The sequence below is a fragment of the Sminthopsis crassicaudata genome, chromosome 5 (genome assembly GCF_048593235.1).
Source record: "Sminthopsis crassicaudata isolate SCR6 chromosome 5, ASM4859323v1, whole genome shotgun sequence".
Classification (NCBI taxonomy): domain Eukaryota; kingdom Metazoa; phylum Chordata; class Mammalia; order Dasyuromorphia; family Dasyuridae; genus Sminthopsis; species Sminthopsis crassicaudata.
In genome coordinates this window covers 156029348-156044449 of record NC_133621.1, presented here as the reverse complement: position 1 = coordinate 156044449, position 15102 = coordinate 156029348, and the positions used below count along the sequence as shown (strand labels likewise).

At 33.8% G+C, this 15102-nt stretch overlaps 1 protein-coding gene across 2 annotated transcripts in view; it reads left to right on the top strand.

Moving 5' to 3' along the window:
• Nucleotides 1-15102, top strand: part of SEMA3A (semaphorin 3A) — a 636674-nt gene that overhangs the window by 100586 nt on the left and 520986 nt on the right. Inside the window, exon 1 of one of the 2 annotated variants that reach the window (XM_074268522.1) lies at nt 5273-5288. The exons of the other annotated variant lie outside the window; for it this stretch is intronic. The gene's annotated coding sequence lies outside the window, so the exon portion shown is untranslated. Of the gene's footprint in view, nt 1-5272; nt 5289-15102 lie in introns of those variants that run through there. 2 annotated transcript variants of the gene reach the window in all.

The following is a 15102-nucleotide window of genomic DNA, read 5'->3' as shown; positions in this document are numbered from 1 at the left end:
GAGATAACTAAAGAGTCTGTTGATTTTCTATAATATCCAAGAATGCTTTAAGCAGCTCTGATTTTCCATCACTGGATAATTCAGTACATGTCTTATGGGACCATCACCTTTATCTACAAGCTTGATAGTAACTATTTTGCTCTCAAGTTTTAATTGTCTTGAGAAAAATTTTATATCCTTTGTTTTGCTTTAGCTCTCAGTGCAATGAGTGCAATAACTCTTTTCTAGAAAGAAATTTTATGGAAGACATATAGATATTTTAGTTGAAAAGGAGTAGTGACCTACTTGCGTAAACATATGGGACATTTAGGAAGACATACAGCATACATTTTTCTTTCCATAGACCAAGTGGAAGTCAGGTGGCTCAAAAGAGTAAAAGAAGCTTCTTTAAATACCCAGCTTATGCCCTGAGAAGGTATAAATGTGAAGAATTTTGATTCTGATATCAAAACCCTAGACAGAACTGCAGTAAATGCCAACGGAGATGTATCTTCTTTCTGAGGAGGAAAGAAGGATCCCTGGGACATTGATTGGCAGCCCTTTGTCTCTCTTATGTCCCTAAAATTAGTGGCATATGTTTCAAAAAGACTGTTTTTATTACAGAATCTTCTTGGGAGATGAACAGATTCAGGCTATAATAAAAATCAACAAAAGCTCCAAACCAATATTAATATTTAAGATCAATTAGAAGTTTATTAAACCTTTATTAAATGTAAAATGTTCCATATACTAAATTTGGCAGCAAGGGCATAAAAACAGAAATGAAAGTCTCTGTCTCCAAGAAACCTACAACGAGACAGGGTTCTAATGAAGTCATCATTATTAGCATGATCTTTGAGACTGATTTTCCCTAATGACTCAGTATATTGAAATTAAGAAAATCAATCCATGTATGATTTTATGGTATGTAAGAGGATGATTTCATAACTACTTCTAGATTCTCTAAATTATCTGTGGGGCTAAATTTACTTCTAGATGCTTGGGATTGAGTATTTACTCCCTGTCCTTTGTTGGATCTTTCTTATATCTTGAACTTGACAGTGAATGGGTATATGATTTGGATCCAATAAGTTTTGTCAACAGAATTAAATTAATATTTATGACATCTTGTTATTTGTTTGTTTCAGTTACGTCCAACTCTTCTTGCTCCCATTTTGGGATTTTCTTGACAAAGATACTGAACTGTTTGCCATTTCCTTCACTAGCTCATTTGACTAAGGCAAGCAATTAAATATCTTTCGTAGGGGGATGACACTTCTAGTGTTTAGGGATAGATTTGAACTCAGCTGACCCTAATTTACAAGAAATCAAACCATTCTCCAATTGATAAATGGTCTAAGGATATGAACAGACAATTCTCAGATGATGAAATTGAAATTATATCCACTCATATGAAAGAGTGTTCCAAATCACTACTGATCAGAGAAATGCAAATTAAGACAACTCTGAGATACCACTACACACCTGTCACATGGGCTAAGATGACAGGAACAAATAATGATGAATTTTGGAGGGGATGTGGGAAAACTGGGACACTAGTGCATTGTTGGTGGAGTTGTGAAAGAATCCAGCCATTCTGGAGAGCAATTTGGAATTATGCCCCAAAAGTTGTCAAACTGTGCATACCCTTTGACCCAGCAGTGCTGTTATTGGGATTATATCCCAAAGAAATACTAAAGAGGGGAAAGGGACCTGTATGTGCCAAAATGTTTGTGGCAGCTCTTTTTGTTGTAGCTAGAAACTGGAAGATGAATGGATGTTCATCAATTGGAGAATGAAGGTTATGGACTATTATTGCTCTGTAAGAAATGACCAGCAGGATGAATACAGAGAGGTTTGAAGATACTTACATGAACTGATGCTGAGTGAAATGAGCAGAACCAGAAGATCACTATACGCTTCAACAACAATACTGTATGAGGATGTATTCTGATGGAAGTGGATATCTTCAACATAAAGAAGATCCAACTCACTTCCAGTTGATCAATGATGGACAGAAACAACTACACCCAGAGAAGGAACACTGGGAAGTGAATATAAATTGTTAGCACTACTGTCTATCTACCCAGGTTACATATGGGTATTTCTTTGGGATCTAATTCTTAACGTGCAACAAGAAAATTAGATTTACACACATATATTGTATCTAGGTTATACTGTAACTAGGAGAGAGAGGGAGGGGAAAATTTGGAAAAATGAATACAAGGGATAATGTTATAAAAAATTATTCATGCATATATACTGCCAAAAAATCATAATTATAAAATTAAAAAAATTAAAATTAAAAAAAAAAAAAAGATTTGAACTCAGCTTCTGTTGTCTCCAGGCCCAGCACTTGACTTTCATGACAGCACTAGAGAACAATTAAGAGCCTGCAATAGGAATTCAGAAAAGAGGTAGATCAGAGTGTACAAGATTACTTGAGTATAAATTTGTAATGAGGCAGATAAGAGATGAAATGGATGAATTGGCCTTGGAGTCAGGAGGACCTGAGTTCAAATTTGATCCCAGACAATACAAGTTAGATAAATCTAGGGAAGTCATTTAATTCTAATTGCCTCCAAAATTAATAATAGTAATAACAATGACTTACACATTAGAAGTATCTTGTAATGTGTCTTTAAATATAGTAAAGATTTCAATAACTGCATAGAAAGGGGCGTTATCATTAAAAAAAACCAAACAAACATGAAAGTAATAATATAGCCTATACAAAGGTCATAATAAGTATCACAGTTCAATAAATGAAGAAATTTGGTGTGCAAAAGATCTTGATGCAAGACTCACTTTTGATAATACTGCTTGTATGGATGTGAGGGTGATCTGATTGCAGTATCTGTCACCCCATTGATTTCCAAGGTGTTCCCTTCCTTTCTTACCACTCCATGTGCATTGCTCTCAAAGTTGCAAGCTGGGTCAAAGAGGACAACTTTCCCAGATAGATGGGTACTGTTCTTCAGTTAAGAGTAATACTGCTTGTATGATCTATTCCAATCTGTAGCAGCCATAGGTAAATCTCTAAGACTTCAAGGTGAAGCTAAGTGGTAGATCTGAATTGGTAGAGGAGTTTTTTTTTTGTTTTTTTTTTTTTCCCCAATGAGAAAACTACTTCTACCAATTCTATTTTTCTTGAAAGTGTAAATGAATACTTCATTGTTGTATATTTGTAGCACAATTCCACCTTACCCAGACCTGAAATCATTGTTACCCTAATTTTACTGAGTGTTATTTGGAGTAATCACAATTATGTAGATATGGTTTACAGACCATTCATTGCATTCTCTACCAAAAGACCAGACAGGAACCACAATTGAAGCAACATAAATATCAAGGGGAAATCAAGTATAAGGACAATTTTCAGGATCCTATTGCTACTACCACACACACACACACATTTTCACTCTGTCTCTCTCTTTGTTCCTCTCTCTGTCTCTCTCACACACACACACACACACACACAAAACAACAGCAATTTTCAGTTGATTCCCTATAAATAGGGGAAGAAACATTCCATGGATTACTCAATCTGAGAAAGAGGGTTGAATTATGTCTAGAAAGAGACTCATAGCTCTCTCTGCTGCCTATTAATGATGATTCACTGTTTCACTGCTTCTCTCTTATCCTAATTCTAATGACAGGATTTTTTTTTGTTTCTATTTCCTTCACTAAGTATGGTATTATTTATATGACTGCTATTTATCATGAACTTATCAATACGTTTTCCTTTTTTAAAAAGTGAAGTCTCATCACACTTAACTTTCACTTAAAGCATTAGTCTTTTTTTTTTTTTTCCAAAATCCTTGCCTAATTACAAGGTCTTAAATCCTAGGTAAGTCAGGACAAGTAAATTCATTTTATTTCTTTTCCACTTCAGAGTATAGGCTGAGCTATGTGCAATTCTTGCTCATTTTTCCCTGGAAAGGGGATCAACATTTATTGCCCTTTCCCTCCTCTTCCATCAATACATTCAGCAGCTAGCACCTGGACTACATAAATTGCCTTTAAGCATCAATATACCTCAGTAAGAAGCCTTTAATAATACTGTAGTTGTTGGCATAGATTGGTGATCATTACCCAAATTCTTGACAACTCAGCAAAAAATGCTTTTGTAATTTACATATTTAACTGTCATTTTTCAGAGCATGTAAGCAACACTGTCCTTGATTAAATAAAGGATAGTATATGCCTCTGATATGGTAGCATGTTCTGCTTATTCATTGTAGCAACAAAGAAATACAGAATTTCTGTTAATGAAATTATTATGTTATTATTGATGAGGAGTCCATCATACTAATTGATATTCTCATGTCGGAAAAGTTGAGTCTTTCTTGACATGGGTTGTAGACTCATGGATTTAGAGAAGAAATGGATCATTGAGACCAAAATTTTAATTTTATAGATGAGAGTGAGCTTCATGGAGACTAAATTAGGTGTTCAAAGCAACATAGGTAGCAAGAGGCAAAACTGAGATTTTAATCCAGGTCCTCTGACTCCAAATACTCTGACCATGTTGCCTCTTGGATTTAATTTGAATGTTTTCTCTTGTTTTAACATTAACAAGGTCAAAGCAAATTTTAAATTTAAATTATATATATGTATATACTCACATATATAATATATATATATATATATATAAAAGCATACTGGTTCTTGCAATAAATATGTTTATATTATTGAATCTTTGATTGAGAGTTGGAAGGAAACTTGAAAATCATTGAATCCAAATTCCTCATTTTACAGGTGAGGAAAATGAATCTCAAGGAGTTTATCTTTGAGTTGTCTTATGTCTCGATGCATGCTTTGTCTGAGGTCATATAGTTGTTAAGTGTCTGAAATGATTTCTGGACTTCCTGACTCTTAGTTGAATGCTCTATCCATTGGGCCCATTCTGCTGGGGTGACAAAACATGTATACAAAAAACTAAATATAAAACATATGCAAAGTAATTTCAAGAAGAATGTGAAAGTGTGCTAATCATGCTGTATATAAAAAAAGATTTCATGTAGGAGTCAACATCCAAATTGTCCTTTGAAGGAAGCTAGGGATTATACGAAGGGGAGTTGAGAAGGAAGTGTATTTCATTCATGAAGAAAAGTATGGAGGAGGGAGAAGGAATGCCATATATGGAACAGGAGGACAGTTCCAGTAATATTGTGTGTGTGTGTTTAAAGCCATTCTTCCCAACTCTTACATTTAGCCTGCTTCTGTATTGGATGATTCAGTTCAAAGAAAAATTTTGGAGGAAGATATTCAGTGTTGAAGCATAATACTTCCTCATTGTGTAAAAGGTAAGGAAGAGTTTTGTTTACAATCATAGCTTGTGTTTTATACTTTAATCTTGACATAATTACTAGTAATGAAGTGATTAAATAGTTAAAGCTCATCATAACCAAAAATGCTTATGGATTTTCTATCAAATTGCCAGTTTTAATAATATATGTATTAAATTCTATCAGACGCTTCTAAGTTGAAGTAGAACTCCAGAGTTAGTATAATTTTCCTTTCTCTAGTTATTAATGATTTTGTTCATTTTTAAGAATATGGCTATCAATGGTTTGGATTTCTTCTCTTGGAAATTATCTATTCATATCTTTTGGCCATTTATCAAAATTGTCTATTTTATCTTATGTGATTCTCTGTATGTCTTCTCTGATCATGAACTTTTCCCCTATCACAAGATCTAATGGATAATTTTTCCCTTCCTCTTCTCATTTATTTATTATTTCAGCCTTTATACCTTAGTCATGTACCCATTTGAAATGCATACTATATATAATGTGAGATGTTGGCATATAGCTAGTTTCCCCCAAAGTACTTTCTAATTTTGCAGGAGTTTTTGTTGAATATATACAAAAGTAAATTGGTGGTGCAGTTATTAGGGCCTGAAAACAGGAATATTTGATTTCAACTTTACCCTCAGAAACAAGCAACATGATGCTGGGAGTCACCAAATCTCTGCATCAGATCCCACCAATACAAAATGGGGATAATAATATCAACTATTTCATAGAGTTGTTGTGAGGATCAAATGAGATAATATTTGTAAAGCACTTAGAATACTACCTAGCACATAATAGCCACTATATAAATACTACTCCCTTGTCCTTGACCTTTTTGTAGAATAGTTAGTGTTAGTTCTTGCCCCAGTCATCAAGATCTTTGGATATATCAACCACTCATTTGTTTCTGTATATCATATACATAATATGTTCCACTATTCAAATCCTGCATTGTTAAGCCAATATCAATTGGTTTTGATTGCCTTAAAGTATAGTTTCAGATCTGGCCCTGCTAGATAGGCTTCATTTGTTCCCACTTTTTTCTATTAATTCCCTCAAGATTTTTAAACTTTTTCCTCCTTCATATGAATTTTGTTATTATTTTTCCAAGCTCTGAAAAGCATTCCATTAGTAATCTATTTGGTATAGAATGGAATAAGTTGATTCAAGTCATATTGTCATTTTATTATATTGGTGTGACTTATATGTGATCAGCTAACATTTGTGCAATTATTTAAATATGTCTTTTTTGTATAAAGAATGTTTTGTAGTTATGTTCATACAATTCCCTTGTGGAGACTAACAGGCTGTCTCCCAAAAGTTTAATACTTTCCATAGTTATTTTAAACAGCATTTTTCTTCTTATCTCTTTCTGTTGGATTCGGTTTGTAATATTCAAAATCTGTATTGTTTATATGGAATTATGTCCAACAACTTTGCTAAAATCATTAATTTTTCAAATTGCTTTTTTAAATGACTGGATAGAGTTTTTTAAGTAAAACAACATCTTAAAATAAAGGATTTCATTGATCCTTTGCCTATGCTTATTTCTTCAATTGTGTCCGTCATTCTCTCTGTATGTATGTGTATATATGTATATATATATATATATATTTTTTTTAAGTAATTGATTTTCACATATTAAAAAGGGCCTTAGATCAGTAGAGTTATGTTAAGAGAGCTCTATTAATGCCTCAAAAAAAGTTCAAAATGACAGCATAGTTTTTGGCCTACAAATACATGAGCATGTGCTTTTGGCAATTTGTATAAATCTTTGTGTATTTTGGTTGCTTACAGGTTGGGAGAACTTTAATATTCCATTTTTAGAAGCTCGTGTTAAATTAACATCCTGAAGAAATGAATTGTTTATGTTCCAATTAAATAATTAAAATAGGAGGGAAGGAAAAAGATAACCTCTCTCATTCTTTTTAATCTTTGTCTACATTGAGGTAGGCAGACATATAAAAAACAAAGTAAAACATGAAATGAAAACTTAGCTAAAAATTTAATTAGTCTTTAAAATATCTTAAATCTTTACACTAACTAAAGAATAACATGATACTCATAAAGGAAATTTAGACTTTTCTTATTTCCCTCAATAAATACAAGAGTCTATATGATTAAACAGAAAGATGATTCTGTTATGATTAAGAATCAAATCAAGAAAACCACTTATTTAAATACTTACTATGTTCCAGACAATGTAATAAACTGGAGATAAAAAACAGTAAGGTCAGAAAAGCAAAATGTAATAAAAACCAAACAAGAACATAGTCTAGTACCTATTTTCAAGGAGCTCACAATATAAGGGGGAAGATAACATATAAACAACTATATATCAAAAGGATAATTTATGAGATTAATTGTATATAATTAATAGAAAGTTGTAACTAGGCTTAAGAGGGCTATAAGACTTCTTGCAGAATATGAGATTTCATCTGGGCATTGAAGGAAGCCAGGAAGGCTGAGGTAGAAATGAACAAGGAAAGCATTCCAAGAAGGGGGATAGCCAATGAAAATGCCTGGAATCAGAAGACATGTTATTTTGGATGAAGAATAGAAAAGAAGCTACTGTCACTGGATTACAGAGTGTGAAGGGCAGTAAAGTATAAAAAAGAAGGACGAATAGAAGGGAGGGAAGGAGAGGAGGCAGTAAATGAAGAGAGGGAAGGAGAGAAGGCAGTAAATGAAGAGAGGGAAGGGAAGGAAAGAAGGAAAAAACAAGGAAGGAAGGAAGGAATGAGGGAGGGAGAGAGGAAGGAAAGAGGGAGGGAGGGAAGGAAAGAGAGAAGGAAGGAGGGAAAAAGAAAGGGACAAAAGAAGGAAGGACAGAAGGAATGGAAGGAGGGAGAAAGGAATGAAGGGAAGAAGGAAGGAGAGAGGAAGGAAGGGAGGAAGGGATAGAGGAAAGCAGGAAGATAGGAAGGAAGGGAGGGATGAAGGGAGGAAGGAAGCAAGGAAGGAAGGAGAAAAGGAGGGTAGAGAGAAGAATGAAGGAAGGAGGAAGGGAGAGAAGAAGGGAAGGAAAGAAGGGAGAGAGAGAAGAAAGAAAGGAAGGGACACAGCGAGGGAGTAAAAGAGAGGGAAGGAAAGATGAAGTTGAACAGAGGGAAAAATAGGGACAAAAGGATCAATTTAAAAAGGACTTTGAAAGCCAAACAGATAATCATCTTGAGTCATTAGAGTTTATTAAAATGTGTAGGGGAGAAGGAGAGAAGGGAGGGGAGTAACATATACTTGAGATTATGGCTATTGAGTGGAGGGTGGACTAGACTGTCTAGACTCTTGAGGCATGCCATCCCTAGGTTCTTGCAGTAATCTAGGTATAAGATAATGAAGGCTTGAATCATAGTGTGATGAGAATGACAGAGAAGAGGAAGCATAAACAAGAGATTTTAAATGAGTAGAAATGTCAGGCTTTGTCAACTGACTGGATGTGCTGAATTGAGAGTGAGAAGCCCAAAATGTTTGGTTTTGGCTGAGAGACTGGGTTCTTTAGAGGAAGGTATTGGTACCCTTAAGAATAATAGGAAAGTTAAGAATGAAAAATGGGATTGCATTGGGAAAAAAAAGAGAATGATTTCTGTTTTAGACATATTGAGTTTAAGATGTCTATAGGACATCTAACTTGAGATGTCCCATATGCAGTTGCAGATGCAAGATTAGAGTTTATGAGAGATTAGAGCTTGATAAGTAGCTCTGACAATCATTAGCATAGAGAGGATAATGAATCTTTGAAAAATCAGTGAAATAACAAATTATAACACTATAACAGGAAATGAAAAGAGATCCTAGGAGAAGACAGAGTGTTGGGTGGTACTCAGTTTTAATGATTGAAAGGTATCAGTGCCTTCTTAAGTGGAATAAAACTTGAATCAAAACACTCCAGTGCATAATATAGTACCTTGAACATAGGATAAAGATTAGACATGATTTCTCTTCTCTACCAGTATCAGTTAACATGAAATCAATTTATGATCTTAGAGTAACGAGTGACTTGCCCATTGACACAAAGTCATTAAGTATCAGAGTGGGACTCGAACTCAGATCTTCCTGATTTTTTGTCCATTAATTGTCCATTAATTGGTTTTCTGTCCACGAATTATTATTGTTTTTTAAATTGATCTTTAAAACCAAGTAGCAGTTATTATCCTCACATTACAGATAAGGAAAAATCAGATTCAGAAGCATAACTTGCTCAGGTTAAGATTTTGAACTCAGGTCTTCATACCTCAGATTTAGGCATTCTGTCCACTAGGGACACATTGCTTCACACAAATTAGAGTTTCCACTCTAAAGGATTGACATGATGACATGATTGACTTGACCAATCTACTATAAATAGCATTGAGAAATCCCATTATCTCTCCTTCCCAGCATGCCTGAGTCATACTTTGTCTTTAATCAGATCCTACCCAGACTATAACTTCCTGAACTCCAGGAGTAAATCAGGAAAGTTTCTCTATATTTTATTTTAGCCCTTTGAATCTGGAAATACTAACTTTAAGGTTCAGAAAGTCCACAAAACTAGATAGATAGTATTTAGCTTCAACCAGGTCAGTCTTATGTTTTCCAGAAATTAACAAATCTTCCACTGGAAATACTACCTGGTTTGTTAGTTTGGGAGCCCTGAAGCAGTTTTGTTTTGTTGTTTGCTTGTGTGTTTGTTTATTCCATGAGTCCATATTATTCTGATTCTTTTTTTTTTTTTTCTTAAGAAAATTAATGGTTTGCATTTTCCAACCAAGCTGTAAAAAATCTTACATCAGTGATTTGGGAAACTGCAGGGATCCATGTCTTGGTTTTCCTTCAAATATATGCCTTTCCTGTGCTTAAAGAGTTATCTTCCAACCAGAAAACCCAGTGTATTGAGCATGAACATTTGGGTTCTCTCTGCAGTTTTATTAAGCTCAACTTATTAAAGTTGCCATGACTACCGAGATTTGCAAATTGGTTTCCCACCAGCTTGGGCCAGAGTACTCAGAAGCCAGGTGCATACCTTCCAGTTACATGATTAAATACTTGAAAATCAAAAGGGGGAAATGACACACATGAAAACAACCCAGACAGGAAAGCCATGGCACTCCATAGGAGCATCATTAACTACTTGAGAATCAGGAGATAGGTTTCCCTTCTGCAAACAGTTAAGGATAGAAATAAGTGCTTACCTCCCAATAGTACTCTAACAGATGCAAAAAAGATCTTTGCTTTGCCAAGTCAGTTTAGGGGGATGGACATTCATATACCCTAGCAATTATTGAAGAAGAACATGGTTATAAAGTCTATCTAACATAGAGAACTACTCTTTGGGGAGGATGGAGTGGGGGGGGGGGAATATACATAAGGAGAAAGTTTTAGCTTATCTGATGAAATTTAACTATCACTGAAGACTTGGTGAGGTACAAAATAGCTCTGATTAATTCTTCCATCACCCTATATAGCTGATATAAGGTCTAAGTATCCTTATTCCGACTCCCATTCTTACTGAGAAGATAGTTCCATTGGACATGATGTTATCTAAACTTCTACTTTTCTTCCCAAAGCAAGGTATCTAGATATCAGAGAGGAAGCATTCCCCTAAGGGATTGAAGGTATATTTATAATGTCATTAGTTCAACCCCCCCCCCCCATTTTGATGTATTTTATCCAATGTCATTCATCAGTTCTTGTTAGTATATCCCTTTTATCATTGATTGTCCTAGTTATTAGGACCCTTAGTATCAATTAACAACATCAGTTAAGCTTACAAAGGGATATTTATTGAGGAAATATAGAAAGAAAAGAAAAATAAATATCTAGAGTTGTGCAGATACATGTTGAACCACCAGCTGAGGAGGGGAAGTATGATTTTTTTCTGTTGTTTCAAGTCTATCCAATTAATAGAATAATAAATTAAGCTCTTATTTGTAGTATTTGCTGATTTCTGAGGTATAAAATACTCATACTGAAAAATTAATAGCTAACAGCCCCCCCCATCATATACCTTCAGTTGGAGATGTGCTCCAAAGTTACTACTCCACTAAGTTCAGTTCTAAATGTGGCTTAGTTGATTGATAAAGTTGTTCCAGAAATCTGTGATAACTTGGATAAGGTTCTGTTTATCTTTCTTATTACTTATAGAAAATTCCACCAAGAAAAAACCCTAGCCCAGGCATGAAGAGACCTGATTTTAGTCCTGAGTGTGCTACTAGCCAGCAGTGAGGCACTTGTCAAATTATTTAAACTGACTAAATTTTGGATTCCTCATGTATATTAATGATTTAGTCTATATCACTTCAATGACCCAACTACCTTTCAGATTCTAAGAATAAATAATTGCATATTGTTAATTAAAAATGCCTCAAAATATGATTTGCAAAATTAAAGCACTGAATAGAAAAGTTTAGACTCTCCTACTATCTCAACTAAACATGCCTCTGTCCCAATTTTATTGTTTAAGCTTTTCCTCTCATCTCATCTCTCCTGAACTATTGCAAGAGCCTCCTAAATGATCTCCTTGTTTCTAACCTCTCCATCTCCAAAAATGAAACATATTACTAACTCCTGAAAGGGAAGTGGCAGACTGAGAAGAAACAAATAAACAATAGAAACAAACAAACCAAAAAAAAAAAAAAAAAATTTCACTGAAGTGTTTAAAAAAAAACAAAAACACACACAGACATCCAGGAAAACGTTGAGAGTTCAATATTGACGTTATATATTTAAAGGAAATGCAGGCTGTTTTTAAGATTTATGGGTTCATGTATATTTTTCATTTTCTATTTCACTTTTGTATATAGAAATTATCATTTTATTTGATCCTTTTAAGTTCAAACTTTCTTTTAAATGATTCTCTAATTCATGGCAGAAAATTCAATTCAATGCACATTTATTAAGTACATGTCACTTTCCTAAGGCTTAATTATATAAAGAAAAAAAAAGTTTAAAAAAAAAATCCTTACTCTTAAGGAAATTATATTCTCTTGTGGGAGAGGCAACATATATAAAAATTAGAAACAGCAAAACAAAAAGCAATTTGGGAAGATGGGTTGGGGAACACTAACTATCTGGGCTATCAAAAAAGAACTATTTAGAAGGTGATAATTAGTACAAACTACCAATGGACCAAATAATCTCTGAATTTAGGTTGACTAGATAAAAAGAAGCATTTCTCTACCTCATTTGTTTACCTAGCCTTAATCACTGATTAGGCATTGCCTCAATAAAACTGAGAACCTATTAAAGACCTTTGCTTAAAGAGGCTAGTCTCCTATCTTGCTCTGATGGTTCCAGAGCTGAATTGAAGCTGGTGACTTTGCACAGCCCTCTCTCACTCAAAAAACAATTACTTTTCCTATCATGACATTCCCTGCCTGATGCCAGGTTTCCCTTTGAGAAAGGAGGACAAAAAACAACTTAGAAGGTGGTATTTTATCTTATCTTTGGTCAGAGATAGGAATCCTAATAATTGAGGAAAGCCATTGAAATGTGAGTGATAACCTATGAAAAGCCAGGAGATGCAATACATTGTAAAACAAACTCTTATCCCACTTTATACAGGAAGTCATTCCCTGTCTTTTTTGATTCTAGTGCTCTCCTTGATTATTTATTTATCATGCAGTTTATTTGTATGTAGTTGTTTTCCAGTTAAATTGGAGGCTCTATGATAGGAGGATCTATCTTTTGCTTTTTTTTTTTTTTTTTTTTTTTTTTTTTTGCATCCCCAAAATGTAATATTTCTGGCACATAGTGGATGCTTAATTAATGCTTATTAACTGACAGTTTGTCTAGAATGTTAAGTGTGAATGGGTGAAATGGAATAATCTATGATTGAGAACATTTTTACATGTCATTGCATGGAAATACTATTTTATCCCTGTGGTAATTAAAAAATCTTTGGGAAGAAGATAGCACATAGATTGGTCTTGTTTCAAGGACACAAGTAGCTGTTGAATTTTGCAGAAATGATTCCCTTTTTTCTTTTATTTCTTTGAGGATAAGAATCTCAAGTGATATTCTCAACTTAAAGGGTATTACAATTTGGTATAGTTGTACATTTCTTTCCAGAATTGCTGGATCAAGTCACATTAAGATGCCTATTTTCCTGCAAATATTTTTTTTCCCTCCAAATAGTTGTCCATTTCCTTTATTGTTTAAAAAAAAAGTCCTTACTCTTAAGGAAATTACATTCAAGCTGATGGACATGAAATAGAATTTCAGAGTTGCTTTTATTTATAATTCTCTAATCATTAGTGATTTGGAGCATGTAAAAAAAAGAATATGTTTATAGACAGCTTGGATGTTTTTTTCCTTTTAGAAATGATTTTTCATATCCATTGACTATGTTTGGAGAATGGTTTTTGGCCTTCTGAGACAGCTAAGTGGTACAGTAGATTGAATGGCAGATCTTCCCTGAGGAAGATTTGAATTCAAATAACACCTCAGGACTGTGTGTCTGTCACTATGTGATTCTGGGAAAGAAACAATCTCTGCTTGCCTCAGTTTCCTCAACTCTGAAATGGTAAAATCAACAATGCTTATCTGGTAGGTTTGTTCTGATGATCAAATCAGATTATGTTAGTGAAGTGCTTCTCTTTTTATACACTTAAATATATTCTTTATGTATCTTGAATACTAGACTTTTAGCAGAGAAATTAAAAGATTTTCCCTCACCTAACTGAAACCACTCACATTTTAGCTATGTTGTCATCATTTAACAAATTTTAAATTATAGGGGCAGCTAGATGATACAGTGGATAAACCACTCAACCACTTAACACTTACTAGCTATATGAGCCCGGCCAAGTCATTTAAACCCCAATAACCTCACCCCCCCCAAAAAAACAGGTAAAAGTTTTAAATTTTATATAACCAAAATTGCCATTTATATCCTTTCTAGTCCTTATTTGGCCATTAACCTACCCCCCTTCCACAGTTATAAAAATCATTATCTTTTTCAATGCTCAAATCTATTATGTGAAATATTACACACACACACATACACACACACACATACATGTATATGTATATCTAATGTGCTTATTATATATACATATATGTAATATTCATTTGGATCTTATCTTTATAGAGTATATAAAATGTTGTTTTAGTCTAATTTCTGTCAGATTACTTTCTAGTTTTCCCAGCAGCATTTGTTGAATAATGAATTTTTATACCATTAGCTTGGGTCTTTAGTTTGGTTGAACATTATAGTACTATGTTCTTTTGAAGAAGTATAGTCTTAAAGCAAATAAGAAATAAAATACATAATTATGTGAAGTTCCTATCCTAATTTAACTGAAGAAAAGTAAAGATATCCTTTCAATTGGCCTAGGTCTATTAACTTATATGACCCCCTACAGAAAATAGGATCTGTGTTTCAAGAAATGATAACTATTTAAAATATTTAGAGGACTCAGCAATTTAATGGCATCATTATATATGCAGCCCATTTTTGTTGTTTTTTTCCCTACAGATGGTCCTAACGGTCAGTCTGGACTCATCTTGGCAATTTAGAATGGGGCTGACTCCATGATACCAGTTACCTGAAAGAAAATAGAACTTTATTGTTGCTGGCTGTCATTCAGACACTTTTAATAGACACTGAATTCAGTTATAGAACTATGTAGCATACATTTGCATATTTTATTTATTTTTGCCACGTATTTCAATTTTATTCTTTCTGCTCTCAGGAATTTATAGAGTATGCTAATTGTATCATATTTGAATTTTCTCCCAGCCTCTCTTTTGTTTACCAAATTCATTCTCTTAAAGTTCCATTACTATATCCAGATTTTACTTTCTGATTGTTCCTGAAACATTCTTGGTGGCTATTGTCAAGAAG